This window comes from Ambystoma mexicanum, chromosome 4p, assembly GCF_040938575.1.
Source record: "Ambystoma mexicanum isolate Mex_15411 chromosome 4p, UKY_AmexF1_1, whole genome shotgun sequence".
NCBI classification, from domain to species: domain Eukaryota; kingdom Metazoa; phylum Chordata; class Amphibia; order Caudata; family Ambystomatidae; genus Ambystoma; species Ambystoma mexicanum.
Window position 1 is genome coordinate 38,742,767 of NC_090927.1, and position 22,578 is coordinate 38,765,344.

Sequence of the window (22,578 nt, forward strand, 5' to 3'; positions counted from 1 at the left end):
GTGCCTGCGTTCCCCAGAGCCTTTCATGGGCACAGGGGCAAGACAATCACCAGAAACAGAAGTGTCGAAATTGGGTGCATCCCCTTGTGCTACCCCTCTTTGCCTCTTTTCGCATTTGCCTTTCATGCAGTCGCCTCACTATTTGGCCGCTAGGCTTGGGTGCCCCACCTGTCTTTTCTAGAGTTTATTTTGTGAGAGACTTTAAACATACTCCAAGGGTCTGCTTGAAGACCTCTCAAGTCCCTCACACAGCCAGAAAATACATTTTGAAATACTTGCTCATTCTCTGAAACTGCCCTCATGTAAACCTGCCCCACTGCATCTAACACCATAAAATGTACCATCCTTATTTCCTGAATCTTTGCTCAAAGACCTACGTTGGCTCTATCAGTATGCGCCCATGCTATCCCAACCAGCAACCTTATCATTTTAAACTGCCCCACCTCTATTCGAAAGAACCTGTTTGTTTGAACTGACCCCTCTTTTCCCCACTGGTTGGCCCCACTTACCTTTTTCTTTCCTCTACAGATTACGGCCTGGGTACCCTGGGCTTATCCGGACCAACTACAGAGCCATAACGCCACTAGGGCGGCGATGGACACTGCACGGAGGCTTATTAATATGAAAAACCATAGCAGGGTTCGTGCGGCATCAACCTTATATGCACAACCATGTTTTGCCATTAGTTCATAGTGCACCTGATGGGCTCTGGAAGGCACAAGGAGAAGGCGTGGGAACACAGGGCCAGAAAGTTTGCACAGGGACTGCTTACATTTGCAAAATACCAAACATTGTACTCATTCTGTCAACGTTTTTGAAAAGTTATTACCTGAAACAGAAGAGGCCTGCCTTCTCTGAGGAAAGAACTCAGGACCTTCAAATTATGAGACTGACGCGCTGCCTACTGCACTAAGCAGGTTCGGCTGGAGTATGTTTGGAGAACCTGGTGGAGAAACAGATCCAAGACCACGCTACTCACAAAGTGCAGATAGAAATATTCAAATAAAATGCAGCTAGCCCCATTGGTTCTATGGTATTTTGCGATCATATTTCTTTTCTGCGTCAGTAAAGAATCCAATGCTGTGATTCACAAGGACCGCGTTGCGGTCTACTGAACATCATGCTCCTCTTCATGTTTAGAAAGGATATGTCCAATTGAATTTGCTGAAACAAAAAACACTTGTGCCCTCTCTGAGGCTCGAACTCAGGACCTTCAGATTATGAGACTGACGCGCTGCCTACTGCGCTTAGAAGGCTCCGTTGGAGGCTCTTTGGATAACCTGGTGGAGAGCATGATTTGAGACCACGCTACTCACAAAGTCCAGATAGAAATATTCAAATAAAACGCAGCTAGCCCCAATTGGTTCTTTGGTATTTGGCAATCATATTTCTTTTCTGCGTCAGTAAAGAATCCAATCCTGTGATTCACAAGGACCGCGTTGCGGTCTACTGAACATCATGCTCCTCTTCATGTTTAGAAAGGATATGTCCAATTGAATTTGCTGAAACAAAAAACACTTGTGCCCTCTCTGAGGCTCGAACTCAGGACCTTCAGATTATGAGACTGACGCGCTGCCTACTGCGCTAAGAAGGCTCTGCTGGAGTATTTTTGGAGAACTTGGTGGAGAACCAGATCTGAGACAACGCTACTCACACAGTCCAGATAGAAATATTAAAATAAAATGCAGCTAGGCCCATTGGTTCTATGGTATTTTGCGATCATATTTCTTTTCTGCGTCAGTAAAGAGGCCAATCCTATGATTCACAAGGACCGCGTTGCGGTCTACTGAACATCATGCTCCACTTCATGTTTAGAAAAAATATGTCCAATTGTATTTGTTGAAACAAAAAACACTTGTGCCCTCTCTGAGGCTCGAACTCAGGACCTACAGATTATGAGACTGACGCGCTGCCTACTGCGCAAAGAAGGCTGCGATTTTTTGATTTGTTGATGAAGATTATGTGACACAACTCCACACTCAAAACTCCAGAGAGAGTACGATCCATCTGAAAAGCTTCACTTGAATGTATAGTGTTTTGTACTTCAGATGTCTTCCATTCATCAATCAAGAGTCCCATCCTTCGATGCTTGAATTTTGAGCTAGTTATTTTGATATGCTCCAAAACAGGTAAGATGCCACAAACTTCCAACCCCTCCCTCGCTGGATATATACCTAACTCTTTTCAGCCCTTTTTTCTTACCAGTTTTTAATTCTCCTCTCCCAATGTCCCTTTTGTAAGCAGGTAGCTTTTTTTCCCATTTGCAGAGAGTTTTGCTCCTTTCCTATATATATATGCATGATTAATTATGTGTTTCCACTTCCATCATTTAGTTTGCTTGCGTGCGTTCAGCCGGTTTCGTTATACTCGCTGCTTACATCGCTTATGTCAGGTTTGTATTATGTCACAGTTTGTTATGCTGTTATTTGACATCAGATCTCATGCTGATCTGCTTGCGGCTGGTGACAGGTAGCATGCCACAAAAACAAACCCCAAAATACATCATTATCACACCTGTGAGGCACACGGTTCATGAAGAGAGTGCAAACGCGCCCTCTAGTAACAGAGCAAGGTAACTGCCGGCCAGGTCAAGAAGGGTGGACGGGGCTGGGTTATGCAGATGAACTCCCAGAAGTTCCCAGACTGAACCCAAGAGGATTCCATCCTCCAGAACGCTTTATCCAGCCCATTAAAGCATCCAGCGGGCCACAGGAACATCCAGGAAGGCCAATCCAGGCTTTGCTCCTGAAGGAACTGTAGCTCAAAACCCACCCTCATTTAAAAGTGGCCAGGGTTCCTCCTAGCTTTTTGGTCTATAGAACCTGGCCGTTCATGGCCGTTCGTGGCCAGTGAGGGAAAGTTGAAAGCTGCATTCCCTGCTGTGTGATTTAAACACAGCCAGGCTCACAAGGGCACTTTTATTATGCCGAAGGAGGGCCTTGCAGACTGTCCATGCCTGAGCCGCAACTGTGCCTGCGTTCCCCAGAGCCTTTCATGGGCACAGGGGCAAGACAATCACCAGAAACAGAAGTGTCGAAATTGGGTGCATCCCCTTGTGCTACCCCTCTTTGCCTCTTTTCGCATTTGCCTTTCATGCAGTCGCCTCACTATTTGGCCGCTAGGCTTGGGTGCCCCACCTGTCTTTTCTAGAGTTTATTTTGTGAGAGACTTTAAACATACTCCAAGGGTCTGCTTGAAGACCTCTCAAGTCCCTCACACAGCCAGAAAATACATTTTGAAATACTTGCTCATTCTCTGAAACTGCCCTCATGTAAACCTGCCCCACTGCATCTAACACCATAAAATGTACCATCCTTATTTCCTGAATCTTTGCTCAAAGACCTACGTTGGCTCTATCAGTATGCGCCCATGCTATCCCAACCAGCAACCTTATCATTTTAAACTGCCCCACCTCTATTCGAAAGAACCTGTTTGTTTGAACTGACCCCTCTTTTCCCCACTGGTTGGCCCCACTTACCTTTTTCTTTCCTCTACAGATTACGGCCTGGGTACCCTGGGCTTATCCGGACCAACTACAGAGCCATAACGCCACTAGGGCGGCTATGGACACTGCACGGAGGCTTATTAATATGAAAAACCATAGCAGGGTTCGTGCGGCATCAACCTTATATGCACAACCATGTTTTGCCATTAGTTCATAGTGCACCTGATGGGCTCTGGAAGGCACAAGGAGAAGGCGTGGGAACACAGGGCCAGAAAGTTTGCACAGGGACTGCTTACATTTGCAAAATACCAAACATTGTACTCATTCTGTCAACGTTTTTGAAAAGTTATTACCTGAAACAGAAGAGGCCTGCCTTCTCTGAGGAAAGAACTCAGGTCCTTCAAATTATGAGACTGACGCGCTGCCTACTGCACTAAGCAGGTTCGGCTGGAGTATGTTTGGAGAACCTGGTGGAGAAACAGATCCAAGACCACGCTACTCACAAAGTGCAGATAGAAATATTCAAATAAAATGCAGCTAGCCCCATTGGTTCTATGGTATTTTGCGATCATATTTCTTTTCTGCGTCAGTAAAGAATCCAATCCTGTGATTCACAAGGACCGCGTTGCGGTCTACTGAACATCATGCTCCTCTTCATGTTTAGAAAGGATATGTCCAATTGAATTTGCTGAAACAAAAAACACTTGTGCCCTCTCTGAGGCTCGAACTCAGGACCTTCAGATTATGAGACTGACGCGCTGCCTACTGCACTTAGAAGGCTCCGTTGGAGGCTCTTTGGATAACCTGGTGGAGAGCATGATTTGAGACCACGCTACTCACAAAGTCCAGATAGAAATATTCAAATAAAACGCAGCTAGCCCCAATTGGTTCTATGGTATTTGGCAATCATATTTCTTTTCTGCGTCAGTAAAGAAGCCAATCCTATGATTCACAAGGACCGGGTTCCGGTCTACTGAACATCATGCTCCTCTTCATGTTTAGAAAGGATATGTCCAATTGAATTTGCTGAAACAAAAAACACTTGTGCCCTCTCTGAGGCTCGAACTCAGGACCTTCAGATTATGAGACTGACGCGCTGCCTACTGCACTAAGAAGGCTCTGCTGGAGTATTTTTGGAGAACTTGGTGGAGAACCAGATCTGAGACAACGCTACTCACACAGTCCAGATAGAAATATTAAAATAAAATGCAGCTAGCCCCATTGGTTCTATGGTATTTTGCGATCATATTTCTTTTCTGCGTCAGTAAAGAGGCCAATCCTATGATTCACAAGGACCGGGTTCCGGTCTACTGAACATCATGCTCCACTTCATGTTTAGAAAAAATATGTCCAATTGTATTTGTTGAAACAAAAAACACTTGTGCCCTCTCTGAGGCTCGAACTCAGGACCTACAGATTATGAGACTGACGCGCTGCCTACTGCGCTAAGAAGGCTGCGATTTTATGATTTGTTGATGAAGATTATGTGACACAACTCCACACTCAAAACTCCAGAGAGAGTACGATCCATCTGAAAAGCTTCACTTGAATGTATAGTGTTTTGTACTTCAGATGTCTTCCATTCATCAATCAAGAGTCCCATCCTTCGATGCTTGAATTTTGAGCTAGTTATTTTGATATGCTCCAAAACAGGTAAGATGCCACAAACTTCCAACCCCTCCCTCGCTGGATATATACCTAACTCTTTTCAGCCCTTTTTTCTTACCAGTTTTTAATTCTCCTCTCCCAATGTCCCTTTTGTAAGCAGGTAGCTTTTTTTCCCATTTGCAGAGAGTTTTGCTCCTTTCCTATATATATATGCATGATTAATTATGTGTTTCCACTTCCATCATTTAGTTTGCTTGCGTGCGTTCAGCCGGTTTCGTTATACTCGCTGCTTACATCGCTTATGTCAGGTTTGTATTATGTCACAGTTTGTTATGCTGTTATTTGACATCAGATCTCATGCTGATCTGCTTGCGGCTGGTGACAGGTAGCATGCCACAAAAACAAACCCCAAAATACATCATTATCACACCTGTGAGGCACACGGTTCATGAAGAGAGTGCAAACGCGCCCTCTAGTAACAGAGCAAGGTAACTGCCGGCCAGGTCAAGAAGGGTGGACGGGGCTGGGTTATGCAGATGAACTCCCAGAAGTTCCCAGACTGAACCCAAGAGGATTCCATCCTCCAGAACGCTTTATCCAGCCCATTAAAGCATCCAGCGGGCCACAGGAACATCCAGGAAGGCCAATCCAGGCTTTGCTCCTGAAGGAACTGTAGCTCAAAACCCACCCTCATTTAAAAGTGGCCAGGGTTCCTCCTAGCTTTTTGGTCTATAGAACCTGGCCGTTCGTGGCCCTTCGTGGCCAGTGAGGGAAAGTTGAAAGCTGCATTCCCTGCTGTGTGATTTAAACACAGCCAGGCTCACAAGGGCACTTTTATTATGCCGAAGGAGGGCCTTGCAGACTGTCCATGCCTGAGCCGCAACTGTGCCTGCGTTCCCCAGAGCCTTTCATGGGCACAGGGGCAAGTCAATCACCAGAAACAGAAGTGTCGAAATTGGGTGCATCCCCTTGTGCTACCCCTCTTTGCCTCTTTTCGCATTTGCCTTTCATGCAGTCGCCTCACTATTTGGCCGCTAGGCTTGGGTGCCCCACCTGTCTTTTCTAGAGTTTATTTTGTGAGAGACTTTAAACATACTCCAAGGGTCTGCTTGAAGACCTCTCAAGTCCCTCACACAGCCAGAAAATACATTTTGAAATACTTGCTCATTCTCTGAAACTGCCCTCATGTAAACCTGCCCCACTGCATCTAACACCATAAAATGTACCATCCTTATTTCCTGAATCTTTGCTCAAAGACCTACGTTGGCTCTATCAGTATGCGCCCATGCTATCCCAACCAGCAACCTTATCATTTTAAACTGCCCCACCTCTATTCGAAAGAACCTGTTTGTTTGAACTGACCCCTCTTTTCCCCACTGGTTGGCCCCACTTACCTTTTTCTTTCCTCTACAGATTACGGCCTGGGTACCCTGGGCTTATCCGGACCAACTACAGAGCCATAACGCCACTAGGGCGGCTATGGACACTGCACGGAGGCTTATTAATATGAAAAACCATAGCAGGGTTCGTGCGGCATCAACCTTATATGCACAACCATGTTTTGCCATTAGTTCATAGTGCACCTGATGGGCTCTGGAAGGCACAAGGAGAAGGCGTGGGAACACAGGGCCAGAAAGTTTGCACAGGGACTGCTTACATTTGCAAAATACCAAACATTGTACTCATTCTGTCAACGTTTTTGAAAAGTTATTACCTGAAACAGAAGAGGCCTGCCTTCTCTGAGGAAAGAACTCAGGACCTTCAAATTATGAGACTGACGCGCTGCCTACTGCACTAAGCAGGTTCGGCTGGAGTATGTTTGGAGAACCTGGTGGAGAAACAGATCCAAGACCACGCTACTCACAAAGTGCAGATAGAAATATTCAAATAAAATGCAGCTAGCCCCATTGGTTCTATGGTATTTTGCGATCATATTTCTTTTCTGCGTCAGTAAAGAATCCAATCCTGTGATTCACAAGGACCGCGTTGCGGTCTACTGAACATCATGCTCCTCTTCATGTTTAGAAAGGATATGTCCAATTGAATTTGCTGAAACAAAAAACACTTGTGCCCTCTCTGAGGCTCGAACTCAGGACCTTCAGATTATGAGACTGACGCGCTGCCTACTGCGCTTAGAAGGCTCCGTTGGAGGCTCTTTGGATAACCTGGTGGAGAGCATGATTTGAGACCACACTACTCACAAAGTCCAGATAGAAATATTCAAATAAAACGCAGCTAGCCCCAATTGGTTCTATGGTATTTGGCAATCATATTTCTTTTCTGCGTCAGTAAAGAAGCCAATCCTATGATTCACAAGGACCGGGTTCCGGTCTACTGAACATCATGCTCCTCTTCATGTTTAGAAAGGATATGTCCAATTGAATTTGCTGAAACAAAAAACACTTGTGCCCTCTCTGAGGCTCGAACTCAGGACCTTCAGATTATGAGACTGACGCGCTGCCTACTGCGCTAAGAAGGCTCTGCTGGAGTATTTTTGGAGAACTTGGTGGAGAACCAGATCTGAGACAACGCTACTCACACAGTCCAGATAGAAATATTAAAATAAAATGCAGCTAGCCCCATTGGTTCTATGGTATTTTGCGATCATATTTCTTTTCTGCGTCAGTAAAGAGGCCAATCCTATGATTCACAAGGACCGGGTTCCGGTCTACTGAACATCATGCTCCACTTCATGTTTAGAAAAAATATGTCCAATTGTATTTGTTGAAACAAAAAACACTTGTGCCCTCTCTGAGGCTCGAACTCAGGACCTACAGATTATGAGACTGACGCGCTGCCTACTGCGCTAAGAAGGCTGCGATTTTATGATTTGTTGATGAAGATTATGTGACACAACTCCACACTCAAAACTCCAGAGAGAGTACGATCCATCTGAAAAGCTTCACTTGAATGTATAGTGTTTTGTACTTCAGATGTCTTCCATTCATCAATCAAGAGTCCCATCCTTCGATGCTTGAATTTTGAGCTAGTTATTTTGATATGCTCCAAAACAGGTAAGATGCCACAAACTTCCAACCCCTCCCTCGCTGGATATATACCTAACTCTTTTCAGCCCTTTTTTCTTACCAGTTTTTAATTCTCCTCTCCCAATGTCCCTTTTGTAAGCAGGTAGCTTTTTTTCCCATTTGCAGAGAGTTTTGCTCCTTTCCTATATATATATGCATGATTAATTATGTGTTTCCACTTCCATCATTTAGTTTGCTTGCGTGCGTTCAGCCGGTTTCGTTATACTCGCTGCTTACATCGCTTATGTCAGGTTTGTATTATGTCACAGTTTGTTATGCTGTTATTTGACATCAGATCTCATGCTGATCTGCTTGCGGCTGGTGACAGGTAGCATGCCACAAAAACAAACCCCAAAATACATCATTATCACACCTGTGAGGCACACGGTTCATGAAGAGAGTGCAAACGCGCCCTCTAGTAACAGAGCAAGGTAACTGCCGGCCAGGTCAAGAAGGGTGGACGGGGCTGGGTTATGCAGATGAACTCCCAGAAGTTCCCAGACTGAACCCAAGAGGATTCCATCCTCCAGAACGCTTTATCCAGCCCATTAAAGCATCCAGCGGGCCACAGGAACATCCAGGAAGGCCAATCCAGGCTTTGCTCCTGAAGGAACTGTAGCTCAAAACCCACCCTCATTTAAAAGTGGCCAGGGTTCCTCCTAGCTTTTTGGTCTATAGAACCTGGCCGTTCGTGGCCCTTCGTGGCCAGTGAGGGAAAGTTGAAAGCTGCATTCCCTGCTGTGTGATTTAAACACAGCCAGGCTCACAAGGGCACTTTTATTATGCCGAAGGAGGGCCTTGCAGACTGTCCATGCCTGAGCCGCAACTGTGCCTGCGTTCCCCAGAGCCTTTCATGGGCACAGGGGCAAGACAATCACCAGAAACAGAAGTGTCGAAATTGGGTGCATCCCCTTGTGCTACCCCTCTTTGCCTCTTTTCGCATTTGCCTTTCATGCAGTCGCCTCACTATTTGGCCGCTAGGCTTGGGTGCCCCACCTGTCTTTTCTAGAGTTTATTTTGTGAGAGACTTTAAACATACTCCAAGGGTCTGCTTGAAGACCTCTCAAGTCCCTCACACAGCCAGAAAATACATTTTGAAATACTTGCTCATTCTCTGAAACTGCCCTCATGTAAACCTGCCCCACTGCATCTAACACCATAAAATGTACCATCCTTATTTCCTGAATCTTTGCTCAAAGACCTACGTTGGCTCTATCAGTATGCGCCCATGCTATCCCAACCAGCAACCTTATCATTTTAAACTGCCCCACCTCTATTCGAAAGAACCTGTTTGTTTGAACTGACCCCTCTTTTCCCCACTGGTTGGCCCCACTTACCTTTTTCTTTCCTCTACAGATTACGGCCTGGGTACCCTGGGCTTATCCGGACCAACTACAGAGCCATAACGCCACTAGGGCGGCTATGGACACTGCACGGAGGCTTATTAATATGAAAAACCATAGCAGGGTTCGTGCGGCATCAACCTTATATGCACAACCATGTTTTGCCATTAGTTCATAGTGCACCTGATGGGCTCTGGAAGGCACAAGGAGAAGGCGTGGGAACACAGGGCCAGAAAGTTTGCACAGGGACTGCTTACATTTGCAAAATACCAAACATTGTACTCATTCTGTCAACGTTTTTGAAAAGTTATTACCTGAAACAGAAGAGGCCTGCCTTCTCTGAGGAAAGAACTCAGGACCTTCAAATTATGAGACTGACGCGCTGCCTACTGCACTAAGCAGGTTCGGCTGGAGTATGTTTGGAGAACCTGGTGGAGAAACAGATCCAAGACCACGCTACTCACAAAGTGCAGATAGAAATATTCAAATAAAATGCAGCTAGCCCCATTGGTTCTATGGTATTTTGCGATCATATTTCTTTTCTGCGTCAGTAAAGAATCCAATCCTGTGATTCACAAGGACCGCGTTGCGGTCTACTGAACATCATGCTCCTCTTCATGTTTAGAAAGGATATGTCCAATTGAATTTGCTGAAACAAAAAACACTTGTGCCCTCTCTGAGGCTCGAACTCAGGACCTTCAGATTATGAGACTGACGCGCTGCCTACTGCGCTTAGAAGGCTCCGTTGGAGGCTCTTTGGATAACCTGGTGGAGAGCATGATTTGAGACCACGCTACTCACAAAGTCCAGATAGAAATATTCAAATAAAACGCAGCTAGCCCCAATTGGTTCTATGGTATTTGGCAATCATATTTCTTTTCTGCGTCAGTAAAGAAGCCAATCCTATGATTCACAAGGACCGGGTTCCGGTCTACTGAACATCATGCTCCTCTTCATGTTTAGAAAGGATATGTCCAATTGAATTTGCTGAAACAAAAAACACTTGTGCCCTCTCTGAGGCTCGAACTCAGGACCTTCAGATTATGAGACTGACGCGCTGCCTACTGCGCTAAGAAGGCTCTGCTGGAGTATTTTTGGAGAACTTGGTGGAGAACCAGATCTGAGACAACGCTACTCACACAGTCCAGATAGAAATATTAAAATAAAATGCAGCTAGCCCCATTGGTTCTATGGTATTTTGCGATCATATTTCTTTTCTGCGTCAGTAAAGAGGCCAATCCTATGATTCACAAGGACCGGGTTCCGGTCTACTGAACATCATGCTCCACTTCATGTTTAGAAAAAATATGTCCAATTGTATTTGTTGAAACAAAAAACACTTGTGCCCTCTCTGAGGCTCGAACTCAGGACCTACAGATTATGAGACTGACGCGCTGCCTACTGCGCTAAGAAGGCTGCGATTTTATGATTTGTTGATGAAGATTATGTGACACAACTCCACACTCAAAACTCCAGAGAGAGTACGATCCATCTGAAAAGCTTCACTTGAATGTATAGTGTTTTGTACTTCAGATGTCTTCCATTCATCAATCAAGAGTCCCATCCTTCGATGCTTGAATTTTGAGCTAGTTATTTTGATATGCTCCAAAACAGGTAAGATGCCACAAACTTCCAACCCCTCCCTCGCTGGATATATACCTAACTCTTTTCAGCCCTTTTTTCTTACCAGTTTTTAATTCTCCTCTCCCAATGTCCCTTTTGTAAGCAGGTAGCTTTTTTTCCCATTTGCAGAGAGTTTTGCTCCTTTCCTATATATATATGCATGATTAATTATGTGTTTCCACTTCCATCATTTAGTTTGCTTGCGTGCGTTCAGCCGGTTTCGTTATACTCGCTGCTTACATCGCTTATGTCAGGTTTGTATTATGTCACAGTTTGTTATGCTGTTATTTGACATCAGATCTCATGCTGATCTGCTTGCGGCTGGTGACAGGTAGCATGCCACAAAAACAAACCCCAAAATACATCATTATCACACCTGTGAGGCACACGGTTCATGAAGAGAGTGCAAACGCGCCCTCTAGTAACAGAGCAAGGTAACTGCCGGCCAGGTCAAGAAGGGTGGACGGGGCTGGGTTATGCAGATGAACTCCCAGAAGTTCCCAGACTGAACCCAAGAGGATTCCATCCTCCAGAACGCTTTATCCAGCCCATTAAAGCATCCAGCGGGCCACAGGAACATCCAGGAAGGCCAATCCAGGCTTTGCTCCTGAAGGAACTGTAGCTCAAAACCCACCCTCATTTAAAAGTGGCCAGGGTTCCTCCTAGCTTTTTGGTCTATAGAACCTGGCCGTTCGTGGCCCTTCGTGGCCAGTGAGGGAAAGTTGAAAGCTGCATTCCCTGCTGTGTGATTTAAACACAGCCAGGCTCACAAGGGCACTTTTATTATGCCGAAGGAGGGCCTTGCAGACTGTCCATGCCTGAGCCGCAACTGTGCCTGCGTTCCCCAGAGCCTTTCATGGGCACAGGGGCAAGACAATCACCAGAAACAGAAGTGTCGAAATTGGGTGCATCCCCTTGTGCTACCCCTCTTTGCCTCTTTTCGCATTTGCCTTTCATGCAGTCGCCTCACTATTTGGCCGCTAGGCTTGGGTGCCCCACCTGTCTTTTCTAGAGTTTATTTTGTGAGAGACTTTAAACATACTCCAAGGGTCTGCTTGAAGACCTCTCAAGTCCCTCACACAGCCAGAAAATACATTTTGAAATACTTGCTCATTCTCTGAAACTGCCCTCATGTAAACCTGCCCCACTGCATCTAACACCATAAAATGTACCATCCTTATTTCCTGAATCTTTGCTCAAAGACCTACGTTGGCTCTATCAGTATGCGCCCATGCTATCCCAACCAGCAACCTTATCATTTTAAACTGCCCCACCTCTATTCGAAAGAACCTGTTTGTTTGAACTGACCCCTCTTTTCCCCACTGGTTGGCCCCACTTACCTTTTTCTTTCCTCTACAGATTACGGCCTGGGTACCCTGGGCTTATCCGGACCAACTACAGAGCCATAACGCCACTAGGGCGGCGATGGACACTGCACGGAGGCTTATTAATATGAAAAACCATAGCAGGGTTCGTGCGGCATCAACCTTATATGCACAACCATGTTTTGCCATTAGTTCATAGTGCACCTGATGGGCTCTGGAAGGCACAAGGAGAAGGCGTGGGAACACAGGGCCAGAAAGTTTGCACAGGGACTGCTTACATTTGCAAAATACCAAACATTGTACTCATTCTGTCAACGTTTTTGAAAAGTTATTACCTGAAACAGAAGAGGCCTGCCTTCTCTGAGGAAAGAACTCAGGACCTTCAAATTATGAGACTGACGCGCTGCCTACTGCACTAAGCAGGTTCGGCTGGAGTATGTTTGGAGAACCTGGTGGAGAAACAGATCCAAGACCACGCTACTCACAAAGTGCAGATAGAAATATTCAAATAAAATGCAGCTAGCCCCATTGGTTCTATGGTATTTTGCGATCATATTTCTTTTCTGCGTCAGTAAAGAATCCAATGCTGTGATTCACAAGGACCGCGTTGCGGTCTACTGAACATCATGCTCCTCTTCATGTTTAGAAAGGATATGTCCAATTGAATTTGCTGAAACAAAAAACACTTGTGCCCTCTCTGAGGCTCGAACTCAGGACCTTCAGATTATGAGACTGACGCGCTGCCTACTGCGCTTAGAAGGCTCCGTTGGAGGCTCTTTGGATAACCTGGTGGAGAGCATGATTTGAGACCACGCTACTCACAAAGTCCAGATAGAAATATTCAAATAAAACGCAGCTAGCCCCAATTGGTTCTTTGGTATTTGGCAATCATATTTCTTTTCTGCGTCAGTAAAGAATCCAATCCTGTGATTCACAAGGACCGCGTTGCGGTCTACTGAACATCATGCTCCTCTTCATGTTTAGAAAGGATATGTCCAATTGAATTTGCTGAAACAAAAAACACTTGTGCCCTCTCTGAGGCTCGAACTCAGGACCTTCAGATTATGAGACTGACGCACTGCCTACTGCGCTAAGAAGGCTCTGCTGGAGTATTTTTGGAGAACTTGGTGGAGAACCAGATCTGAGACAACGCTACTCACACAGTCCAGATAGAAATATTAAAATAAAATGCAGCTAGGCCCATTGGTTCTATGGTATTTTGCGATCATATTTCTTTTCTGCGTCAGTAAAGAGGCCAATCCTATGATTCACAAGGACCGCGTTGCGGTCTACTGAACATCATGCTCCACTTCATGTTTAGAAAAAATATGTCCAATTGTATTTGTTGAAACAAAAAACACTTGTGCCCTCTCTGAGGCTCGAACTCAGGACCTACAGATTATGAGACTGACGCGCTGCCTACTGCGCTAAGAAGGCTGCGATTTTATGATTTGTTGATGAAGATTATGTGACACAACTCCACACTCAAAACTCCAGAGAGAGTACGATCCATCTGAAAAGCTTCACTTGAATGTATAGTGTTTTGTACTTCAGATGTCTTCCATTCATCAATCAAGAGTCCCATCCTTCGATGCTTGAATTTTGAGCTAGTTATTTTGATATGCTCCAAAACAGGTAAGATGCCACAAACTTCCAACCCCTCCCTCGCTGGATATATACCTAACTCTTTTCAGCCCTTTTTTCTTACCAGTTTTTAATTCTCCTCTCCCAATGTCCCTTTTGTAAGCAGGTAGCTTTTTTTCCCATTTGCAGAGAGTTTTGCTCCTTTCCTATATATATATGCATGATTAATTATGTGTTTCCACTTCCATCATTTAGTTTGCTTGCGTGCGTTCAGCCGGTTTCGTTATACTCGCTGCTTACATCGCTTATGTCAGGTTTGTATTATGTCACAGTTTGTTATGCTGTTATTTGACATCAGATCTCATGCTGATCTGCTTGCGGCTGGTGACAGGTAGCATGCCACAAAAACAAACCCCAAAATACATCATTATCACACCTGTGAGGCACACGGTTCATGAAGAGAGTGCAAACGCGCCCTCTAGTAACAGAGCAAGGTAACTGCCGGCCAGGTCAAGAAGGGTGGACGGGGCTGGGTTATGCAGATGAACTCCCAGAAGTTCCCAGACTGAACCCAAGAGGATTCCATCCTCCAGAACGCTTTATCCAGCCCATTAAAGCATCCAGCGGGCCACAGGAACATCCAGGAAGGCCAATCCAGGCTTTGCTCCTGAAGGAACTGTAGCTCAAAACCCACCCTCATTTAAAAGTGGCCAGGGTTCCTCCTAGCTTTTTGGTCTATAGAACCTGGCCGTTCGTGGCCCTTCGTGGCCAGTGAGGGAAAGTTGAAAGCTGCATTCCCTGCTGTGTGATTTAAACACAGCCAGGCTCACAAGGGCACTTTTATTATGCCGAAGGAGGGCCTTGCAGACTGTCCATGCCTGAGCCGCAACTGTGCCTGCGTTCCCCAGAGCCTTTCATGGGCACAGGGGCAAGACAATCACCAGAAACAGAAGTGTCGAAATTGGGTGCATCCCCTTGTGCTACCCCTCTTTGCCTCTTTTCGCATTTGCCTTTCATGCAGTCGCCTCACTATTTGGCCGCTAGGCTTGGGTGCCCCACCTGTCTTTTCTAGAGTTTATTTTGTGAGAGACTTTAAACATACTCCAAGGGTCTGCTTGAAGACCTCTCAAGTCCCTCACACAGCCAGAAAATACATTTTGAAATACTTGCTCATTCTCTGAAACTGCCCTCATGTAAACCTGCCCCACTGCATCTAACACCATAAAATGTACCATCCTTATTTCCTGAATCTTTGCTCAAAGACCTACGTTGGCTCTATCAGTATGCGCCCATGCTATCCCAACCAGCAACCTTATCATTTTAAACTGCCCCACCTCTATTCGAAAGAACCTGTTTGTTTGAACTGACCCCTCTTTTCCCCACTGGTTGGCCCCACTTACCTTTTTCTTTCCTCTACAGATTACGGCCTGGGTACCCTGGGCTTATCCGGACCAACTACAGAGCCATAACGCCACTAGGGCGGCTATGGACACTGCACGGAGGCTTATTAATATGAAAAACCATAGCAGGGTTCGTGCGGCATCAACCTTATATGCACAACCATGTTTTGCCATTAGTTCATAGTGCACCTGATGGGCTCTGGAAGGCACAAGGAGAAGGCGTGGGAACACAGGGCCAGAAAGTTTGCACAGGGACTGCTTACATTTGCAAAATACCAAACATTGTACTCATTCTGTCAACGTTTTTGAAAAGTTATTACCTGAAACAGAAGAGGCCTGCCTTCTCTGAGGAAAGAACTCAGGACCTTCAAATTATGAGACTGACGCGCTGCCTACTGCACTAAGCAGGTTCGGCTGGAGTATGTTTGGAGAACCTGGTGGAGAAACAGATCCAAGACCACGCTACTCACAAAGTGCAGATAGAAATATTCAAATAAAATGCAGCTAGCCCCATTGGTTCTATGGTATTTTGCGATCATATTTCTTTTCTGCGTCAGTAAAGAATCCAATCCTGTGATTCACAAGGACCGCGTTGCGGTCTACTGAACATCATGCTCCTCTTCATGTTTAGAAAGGATATGTCCAATTGAATTTGCTGAAACAAAAAACACTTGTGCCCTCTCTGAGGCTCGAACTCAGGACCTTCAGATTATGAGACTGACGCGCTGCCTACTGCGCTTAGAAGGCTCCGTTGGAGGCTCTTTGGATAACCTGGTGGAGAGCATGATTTGAGACCACGCTACTCACAAAGTCCAGATAGAAATATTCAAATAAAACGCAGCTAGCCCCAATTGGTTCTATGGTATTTGGCAATCATATTTCTTTTCTGCGTCAGTAAAGAAGCCAATCCTATGATTCACAAGGACCGGGTTCCGGTCTACTGAACATCATGCTCCTCTTCATGTTTAGAAAGGATATGTCCAATTGAATTTGCTGAAACAAAAAACACTTGTGCCCTCTCTGAGGCTCGAACTCAGGACCTTCAGATTATGAGACTGACGCGCTGCCTACTGCGCTAAGAAGGCTCTGCTGGAGTATTTTTGGAGAACTTGGTGGAGAACCAGATCTGAGACAACGCTACTCACACAGTCCAGATAGAAATATTAAAATAAAATGCAGCTAGCCCCATTGGTTCTATGGTATTTTGCGATCATATTTCTTTTCTGCGTCAGTAAAGAGGCCAATCCTATGATTCACAAGGACCGGGTTCCGGTCTACTGAACATCATGCTCCACTTCATGTTTAGAAAAAATATGTCCAATTGTATTTGTTGAAACAAAAAACACTTGTGCCCTCTCTGAGGCTCGAACTCAGGACCTACAGATTATGAGACTGACGCGCTGCCTACTGCGCTAAGAAGGCTGCGATTTTATGATTTGTTGATGAAGATTATGTGACACAACTCCACACTCAAAACTCCAGAGAGAGTACGATCCATCTGAAAAGCTTCACTTGAATGTATAGTGTTTTGTACTTCAGATGTCTTCCATTCATCAATCAAGAGTCCCATCCTTCGATGCTTGAATTTTGAGCTAGTTATTTTGATATGCTCCAAAACAGGTAAGATGCCACAAACTTCCAACCCCTCCCTCGCTGGATATATACCTAACTCTTTTCAGCCCTTTTTTCTTACCAGTTTTTAATTCTCCTCTCCCAATGTCCCTTTTGTAAGCAGGTAGCTTTTTTTCCCATTTGCAGAGAGTTTTGCTCCTTTCCTATATATATATGCATGATTAATTATGTGTTTCCACTTCCATCATTTAGTTTGCTTGCGTGCGTTCAGCCGGTTTCGTTATACTCGCTGCTTACATCGCTTATGTCAGGTTTGTATTATGTCACAGTTTGTTATGCTGTTATTTGACATCAGATCTCATGCTGATCTGCTTGCGGCTGGTGACAGGTAGCATGCCACAAAAACAAACCCCAAAATACATCATTATCACACCTGTGAGGCACACGGTTCATGAAGAGAGTGCAAACGCGCCCTCTAGTAACAGAGCAAGGTAACTGCCGGCCAGGTCAAGAAGGGTGGACGGGGCTGGGTTATGCAGATGAACTCCCAGAAGTTCCCAGACTGAACCCAAGAGGATTCCATCCTCCAGAACGCTTTATCCAGCCCATTAAAGCATCCAGCGGGCCACAGGAACATCCAGGAAGGCCAATCCAGGCTTTGCTCCTGAAGGAACTGTAGCTCAAAACCCACCCTCATTTAAAAGTGGCCAGGGTTCCTCCTAGCTTTTTGGTCTATAGAACCTGGCCGTTCGTGGCCCTTCGTGGCCAGTGAGGGAAAGTTGAAAGCTGCATTCCCTGCTGTGTGATTTAAACACAGCCAGGCTCACAAGGGCACTTTTATTATGCCGAAGGAGGGCCTTGCAGACTGTCCATGCCTGAGCCGCAACTGTGCCTGCGTTCCCCAGAGCCTTTCATGGGCACAGGGGCAAGACAATCACCAGAAACAGAAGTGTCGAAATTGGGTGCATCCCCTTGTGCTACCCCTCTTTGCCTCTTTTCGCATTTGCCTTTCATGCAGTCGCCTCACTATTTGGCCGCTAGGCTTGGGTGCCCCACCTGTCTTTTCTAGAGTTTATTTTGTGAGAGACTTTAAACATACTCCAAGGGTCTGCTTGAAGACCTCTCAAGTCCCTCACACAGCCAGAAAATACATTTTGAAATACTTGCTCATTCTCTGAAACTGCCCTCATGTAAACCTGCCCCACTGCATCTAACACCATAAAATGTACCATCCTTATTTCCTGAATCTTTGCTCAAAGACCTACGTTGGCTCTATCAGTATGCGCCCATGCTATCCCAACCAGCAACCTTATCATTTTAAACTGCCCCACCTCTATTCGAAAGAACCTGTTTGTTTGAACTGACCCCTCTTTTCCCCACTGGTTGGCCCCACTTACCTTTTTCTTTCCTCTACAGATTACGGCCTGGGTACCCTGGGCTTATCCGGACCAACTACAGAGCCATAACGCCACTAGGGCGGCTATGGACACTGCACGGAGGCTTATTAATATGAAAAACCATAGCAGGGTTCGTGCGGCATCAACCTTATATGCACAACCATGTTTTGCCATTAGTTCATAGTGCACCTGATGGGCTCTGGAAGGCACAAGGAGAAGGCGTGGGAACACAGGGCCAGAAAGTTTGCACAGGGACTGCTTACATTTGCAAAATACCAAACATTGTACTCATTCTGTCAACGTTTTTGAAAAGTTATTACCTGAAACAGAAGAGGCCTGCCTTCTCTGAGGAAAGAACTCAGGACCTTCAAATTATGAGACTGACGCGCTGCCTACTGCACTAAGCAGGTTCGGCTGGAGTATGTTTGGAGAACCTGGTGGAGAAACAGATCCAAGACCACGCTACTCACAAAGTGCAGATAGAAATATTCAAATAAAATGCAGCTAGCCCCATTGGTTCTATGGTATTTTGCGATCATATTTCTTTTCTGCGTCAGTAAAGAATCCAATCCTGTGATTCACAAGGACCGCGTTGCGGTCTACTGAACATCATGCTCCTCTTCATGTTTAGAAAGGATATGTCCAATTGAATTTGCTGAAACAAAAAACACTTGTGCCCTCTCTGAGGCTCGAACTCAGGACCTTCAGATTATGAGACTGACGCGCTGCCTACTGCGCTTAGAAGGCTCCGTTGGAGGCTCTTTGGATAACCTGGTGGAGAGCATGATTTGAGACCACGCTACTCACAAAGTCCAGATAGAAATATTCAAATAAAACGCAGCTAGCCCCAATTGGTTCTATGGTATTTGGCAATCATATTTCTTTTCTGCGTCAGTAAAGAAGCCAATCCTATGATTCACAAGGACCGGGTTCCGGTCTACTGAACATCATGCTCCTCTTCATGTTTAGAAAGGATATGTCCAATTGAATTTGCTGAAACAAAAAACACTTGTGCCCTCTCTGAGGCTCGAACTCAGGACCTTCAGATTATGAGACTGACGCGCTGCCTACTGCGCTAAGAAGGCTCTGCTGGAGTATTTTTGGAGAACTTGGTGGAGAACCAGATCTGAGACAACGCTACTCACACAGTCCAGATAGAAATATTAAAATAAAATGCAGCTAGCCCCATTGGTTCTATGGTATTTTGCGATCATATTTCTTTTCTGCGTCAGTAAAGAGGCCAATCCTATGATTCACAAGGACCGGGTTCCGGTCTACTGAACATCATGCTCCACTTCATGTTTAGAAAAAATATGTCCAATTGTATTTGTTGAAACAAAAAACACTTGTGCCCTCTCTGAGGCTCGAACTCAGGACCTACAGATTATGAGACTGACGCGCTGCCTACTGCGCTAAGAAGGCTGCGATTTTATGATTTGTTGATGAAGATTATGTGACACAACTCCACACTCAAAACTCCAGAGAGAGTACGATCCATCTGAAAAGCTTCACTTGAATGTATAGTGTTTTGTACTTCAGATGTCTTCCATTCATCAATCAAGAGTCCCATCCTTCGATGCTTGAATTTTGAGCTAGTTATTTTGATATGCTCCAAAACAGGTAAGATGCCACAAACTTCCAACCCCTCCCTCGCTGGATATATACCTAACTCTTTTCAGCCCTTTTTTCTTACCAGTTTTTAATTCTCCTCTCCCAATGTCCCTTTTGTAAGCAGGTAGCTTTTTTTCCCATTTGCAGAGAGTTTTGCTCCTTTCCTATATATATATGCATGATTAATTATGTGTTTCCACTTCCATCATTTAGTTTGCTTGCGTGCGTTCAGCCGGTTTCGTTATACTCGCTGCTTACATCGCTTATGTCAGGTTTGTATTATGTCACAGTTTGTTATGCTGTTATTTGACATCAGATCTCATGCTGATCTGCTTGCGGCTGGTGACAGGTAGCATGCCACAAAAACAAACCCCAAAATACATCATTATCACACCTGTGAGGCACACGGTTCATGAAGAGAGTGCAAACGCGCCCTCTAGTAACAGAGCAAGGTAACTGCCGGCCAGGTCAAGAAGGGTGGACGGGGCTGGGTTATGCAGATGAACTCCCAGAAGTTCCCAGACTGAACCCAAGAGGATTCCATCCTCCAGAACGCTTTATCCAGCCCATTAAAGCATCCAGCGGGCCACAGGAACATCCAGGAAGGCCAATCCAGGCTTTGCTCCTGAAGGAACTGTAGCTCAAAACCCACCCTCATTTAAAAGTGGCCAGGGTTCCTCCTAGCTTTTTGGTCTATAGAACCTGGCCGTTCGTGGCCCTTCGTGGCCAGTGAGGGAAAGTTGAAAGCTGCATTCCCTGCTGTGTGATTTAAACACAGCCAGGCTCACAAGGGCACTTTTATTATGCCGAAGGAGGGCCTTGCAGACTGTCCATGCCTGAGCCGCAACTGTGCCTGCGTTCCCCAGAGCCTTTCATGGGCACAGGGGCAAGACAATCACCAGAAACAGAAGTGTCGAAATTGGGTGCATCCCCTTGTGCTACCCCTCTTTGCCTCTTTTCGCATTTGCCTTTCATGCAGTCGCCTCACTATTTGGCCGCTAGGCTTGGGTGCCCCACCTGTCTTTTCTAGAGTTTATTTTGTGAGAGACTTTAAACATACTCCAAGGGTCTGCTTGAAGACCTCTCAAGTCCCTCACACAGCCAGAAAATACATTTTGAAATACTTGCTCATTCTCTGAAACTGCCCTCATGTAAACCTGCCCCACTGCATCTAACACCATAAAATGTACCATCCTTATTTCCTGAATCTTTGCTCAAAGACCTACGTTGGCTCTATCAGTATGCGCCCATGCTATCCCAACCAGCAACCTTATCATTTTAAACTGCCCCACCTCTATTCGAAAGAACCTGTTTGTTTGAACTGACCCCTCTTTTCCCCACTGGTTGGCCCCACTTACCTTTTTCTTTCCTCTACAGATTACGGCCTGGGTACCCTGGGCTTATCCGGACCAACTACAGAGCCATAACGCCACTAGGGCGGCTATGGACACTGCACGGAGGCTTATTAATATGAAAAACCATAGCAGGGTTCGTGCGGCATCAACCTTATATGCACAACCATGTTTTGCCATTAGTTCATAGTGCACCTGATGGGCTCTGGAAGGCACAAGGAGAAGGCGTGGGAACACAGGGCCAGAAAGTTTGCACAGGGACTGCTTACATTTGCAAAATACCAAACATTGTACTCATTCTGTCAACGTTTTTGAAAAGTTATTACCTGAAACAGAAGAGGCCTGCCTTCTCTGAGGAAAGAACTCAGGACCTTCAAATTATGAGACTGACGCGCTGCCTACTGCACTAAGCAGGTTCGGCTGGAGTATGTTTGGAGAACCTGGTGGAGAAACAGATCCAAGACCACGCTACTCACAAAGTGCAGATAGAAATATTCAAATAAAATGCAGCTAGCCCCATTGGTTCTATGGTATTTTGCGATCATATTTCTTTTCTGCGTCAGTAAAGAATCCAATCCTGTGATTCACAAGGACCGCGTTGCGGTCTACTGAACATCATGCTCCTCTTCATGTTTAGAAAGGATATGTCCAATTGAATTTGCTGAAACAAAAAACACTTGTGCCCTCTCTGAGGCTCGAACTCAGGACCTTCAGATTATGAGACTGACGCGCTGCCTACTGCGCTTAGAAGGCTCCGTTGGAGGCTCTTTGGATAACCTGGTGGAGAGCATGATTTGAGACCACGCTACTCACAAAGTCCAGATAGAAATATTCAAATAAAACGCAGCTAGCCCCAATTGGTTCTTTGGTATTTGGCAATCATATTTCTTTTCTGCGTCAGTAAAGAATCCAATCCTGTGATTCACAAGGACCGGGTTCCGGTCTACTGAACATCATGCTCCTCTTCATGTTTAGAAAGGATATGTCCAATTGAATTTGCTGAAACAAAAAACACTTGTGCCCTCTCTGAGGCTCGAACTCAGGACCTTCAGATTATGAGACTGACGCGCTGCCTACTGCGCTAAGAAGGCTCTGCTGGAGTATTTTTGGAGAACTTGGTGGAGAACCAGATCTGAGACAACGCTACTCACACAGTCCAGATAGAAATATTAAAATAAAATGCAGCTAGCCCCATTGGTTCTATGGTATTTTGCGATCATATTTCTTTTCTGCGTCAGTAAAGAGGCCAATCCTATGATTCACAAGGACCGGGTTCCGGTCTACTGAACATC

The 22,578-nt window shown here is 45.5% G+C and overlaps 23 non-coding genes across 23 annotated transcripts; all 23 read right to left on the reverse strand.

The window, feature by feature from the left end:
• Positions 1-1,183: 1,183 nt before the first annotated feature.
• Positions 1,184-1,256, reverse strand: TRNAM-CAU (transfer RNA methionine (anticodon CAU)). The gene has a single exon. It is a non-coding gene; the product is annotated as a tRNA-Met (tRNA).
• A 265-nt stretch (positions 1,257-1,521) lies between these two features.
• TRNAM-CAU (transfer RNA methionine (anticodon CAU)) lies at positions 1,522-1,594 on the reverse strand. Its single transcript has one exon. It is a non-coding gene; the product is annotated as a tRNA-Met (tRNA).
• Positions 1,595-1,858: 264 nt separating this feature from the next.
• TRNAM-CAU (transfer RNA methionine (anticodon CAU)) lies at positions 1,859-1,931 on the reverse strand. Its single transcript has one exon. It is a non-coding gene; the product is annotated as a tRNA-Met (tRNA).
• Positions 1,932-4,152: 2,221 nt separating this feature from the next.
• Positions 4,153-4,225, reverse strand: TRNAM-CAU (transfer RNA methionine (anticodon CAU)). The gene has a single exon. It is a non-coding gene; the product is annotated as a tRNA-Met (tRNA).
• Positions 4,226-4,490: 265 nt separating this feature from the next.
• TRNAM-CAU (transfer RNA methionine (anticodon CAU)) lies at positions 4,491-4,563 on the reverse strand. The gene has a single exon. It is a non-coding gene; the product is annotated as a tRNA-Met (tRNA).
• Positions 4,564-4,827: 264 nt separating this feature from the next.
• On the reverse strand, positions 4,828-4,900 carry TRNAM-CAU (transfer RNA methionine (anticodon CAU)). The gene has a single exon. It is a non-coding gene; the product is annotated as a tRNA-Met (tRNA).
• A 2,221-nt stretch (positions 4,901-7,121) lies between these two features.
• Positions 7,122-7,194, reverse strand: TRNAM-CAU (transfer RNA methionine (anticodon CAU)). Its single transcript has one exon. It is a non-coding gene; the product is annotated as a tRNA-Met (tRNA).
• Positions 7,195-7,459: 265 nt separating this feature from the next.
• Positions 7,460-7,532, reverse strand: TRNAM-CAU (transfer RNA methionine (anticodon CAU)). The gene has a single exon. It is a non-coding gene; the product is annotated as a tRNA-Met (tRNA).
• Positions 7,533-7,796: 264 nt separating this feature from the next.
• Positions 7,797-7,869, reverse strand: TRNAM-CAU (transfer RNA methionine (anticodon CAU)). Its single transcript has one exon. It is a non-coding gene; the product is annotated as a tRNA-Met (tRNA).
• A 2,221-nt stretch (positions 7,870-10,090) lies between these two features.
• Positions 10,091-10,163, reverse strand: TRNAM-CAU (transfer RNA methionine (anticodon CAU)). The gene has a single exon. It is a non-coding gene; the product is annotated as a tRNA-Met (tRNA).
• A 265-nt stretch (positions 10,164-10,428) lies between these two features.
• Positions 10,429-10,501, reverse strand: TRNAM-CAU (transfer RNA methionine (anticodon CAU)). The gene has a single exon. It is a non-coding gene; the product is annotated as a tRNA-Met (tRNA).
• A 264-nt stretch (positions 10,502-10,765) lies between these two features.
• Positions 10,766-10,838, reverse strand: TRNAM-CAU (transfer RNA methionine (anticodon CAU)). The gene has a single exon. It is a non-coding gene; the product is annotated as a tRNA-Met (tRNA).
• A 2,221-nt stretch (positions 10,839-13,059) lies between these two features.
• TRNAM-CAU (transfer RNA methionine (anticodon CAU)) lies at positions 13,060-13,132 on the reverse strand. The gene has a single exon. It is a non-coding gene; the product is annotated as a tRNA-Met (tRNA).
• Positions 13,133-13,397: 265 nt separating this feature from the next.
• TRNAM-CAU (transfer RNA methionine (anticodon CAU)) lies at positions 13,398-13,470 on the reverse strand. The gene has a single exon. It is a non-coding gene; the product is annotated as a tRNA-Met (tRNA).
• Positions 13,471-13,734: 264 nt separating this feature from the next.
• On the reverse strand, positions 13,735-13,807 carry TRNAM-CAU (transfer RNA methionine (anticodon CAU)). Its single transcript has one exon. It is a non-coding gene; the product is annotated as a tRNA-Met (tRNA).
• Positions 13,808-16,028: 2,221 nt separating this feature from the next.
• On the reverse strand, positions 16,029-16,101 carry TRNAM-CAU (transfer RNA methionine (anticodon CAU)). The gene has a single exon. It is a non-coding gene; the product is annotated as a tRNA-Met (tRNA).
• Positions 16,102-16,366: 265 nt separating this feature from the next.
• TRNAM-CAU (transfer RNA methionine (anticodon CAU)) lies at positions 16,367-16,439 on the reverse strand. Its single transcript has one exon. It is a non-coding gene; the product is annotated as a tRNA-Met (tRNA).
• Positions 16,440-16,703: 264 nt separating this feature from the next.
• TRNAM-CAU (transfer RNA methionine (anticodon CAU)) lies at positions 16,704-16,776 on the reverse strand. The gene has a single exon. It is a non-coding gene; the product is annotated as a tRNA-Met (tRNA).
• A 2,221-nt stretch (positions 16,777-18,997) lies between these two features.
• TRNAM-CAU (transfer RNA methionine (anticodon CAU)) lies at positions 18,998-19,070 on the reverse strand. The gene has a single exon. It is a non-coding gene; the product is annotated as a tRNA-Met (tRNA).
• Positions 19,071-19,335: 265 nt separating this feature from the next.
• Positions 19,336-19,408, reverse strand: TRNAM-CAU (transfer RNA methionine (anticodon CAU)). Its single transcript has one exon. It is a non-coding gene; the product is annotated as a tRNA-Met (tRNA).
• A 264-nt stretch (positions 19,409-19,672) lies between these two features.
• On the reverse strand, positions 19,673-19,745 carry TRNAM-CAU (transfer RNA methionine (anticodon CAU)). The gene has a single exon. It is a non-coding gene; the product is annotated as a tRNA-Met (tRNA).
• Positions 19,746-21,966: 2,221 nt separating this feature from the next.
• Positions 21,967-22,039, reverse strand: TRNAM-CAU (transfer RNA methionine (anticodon CAU)). Its single transcript has one exon. It is a non-coding gene; the product is annotated as a tRNA-Met (tRNA).
• Positions 22,040-22,304: 265 nt separating this feature from the next.
• Positions 22,305-22,377, reverse strand: TRNAM-CAU (transfer RNA methionine (anticodon CAU)). The gene has a single exon. It is a non-coding gene; the product is annotated as a tRNA-Met (tRNA).
• Positions 22,378-22,578: the final 201 nt, after the last annotated feature.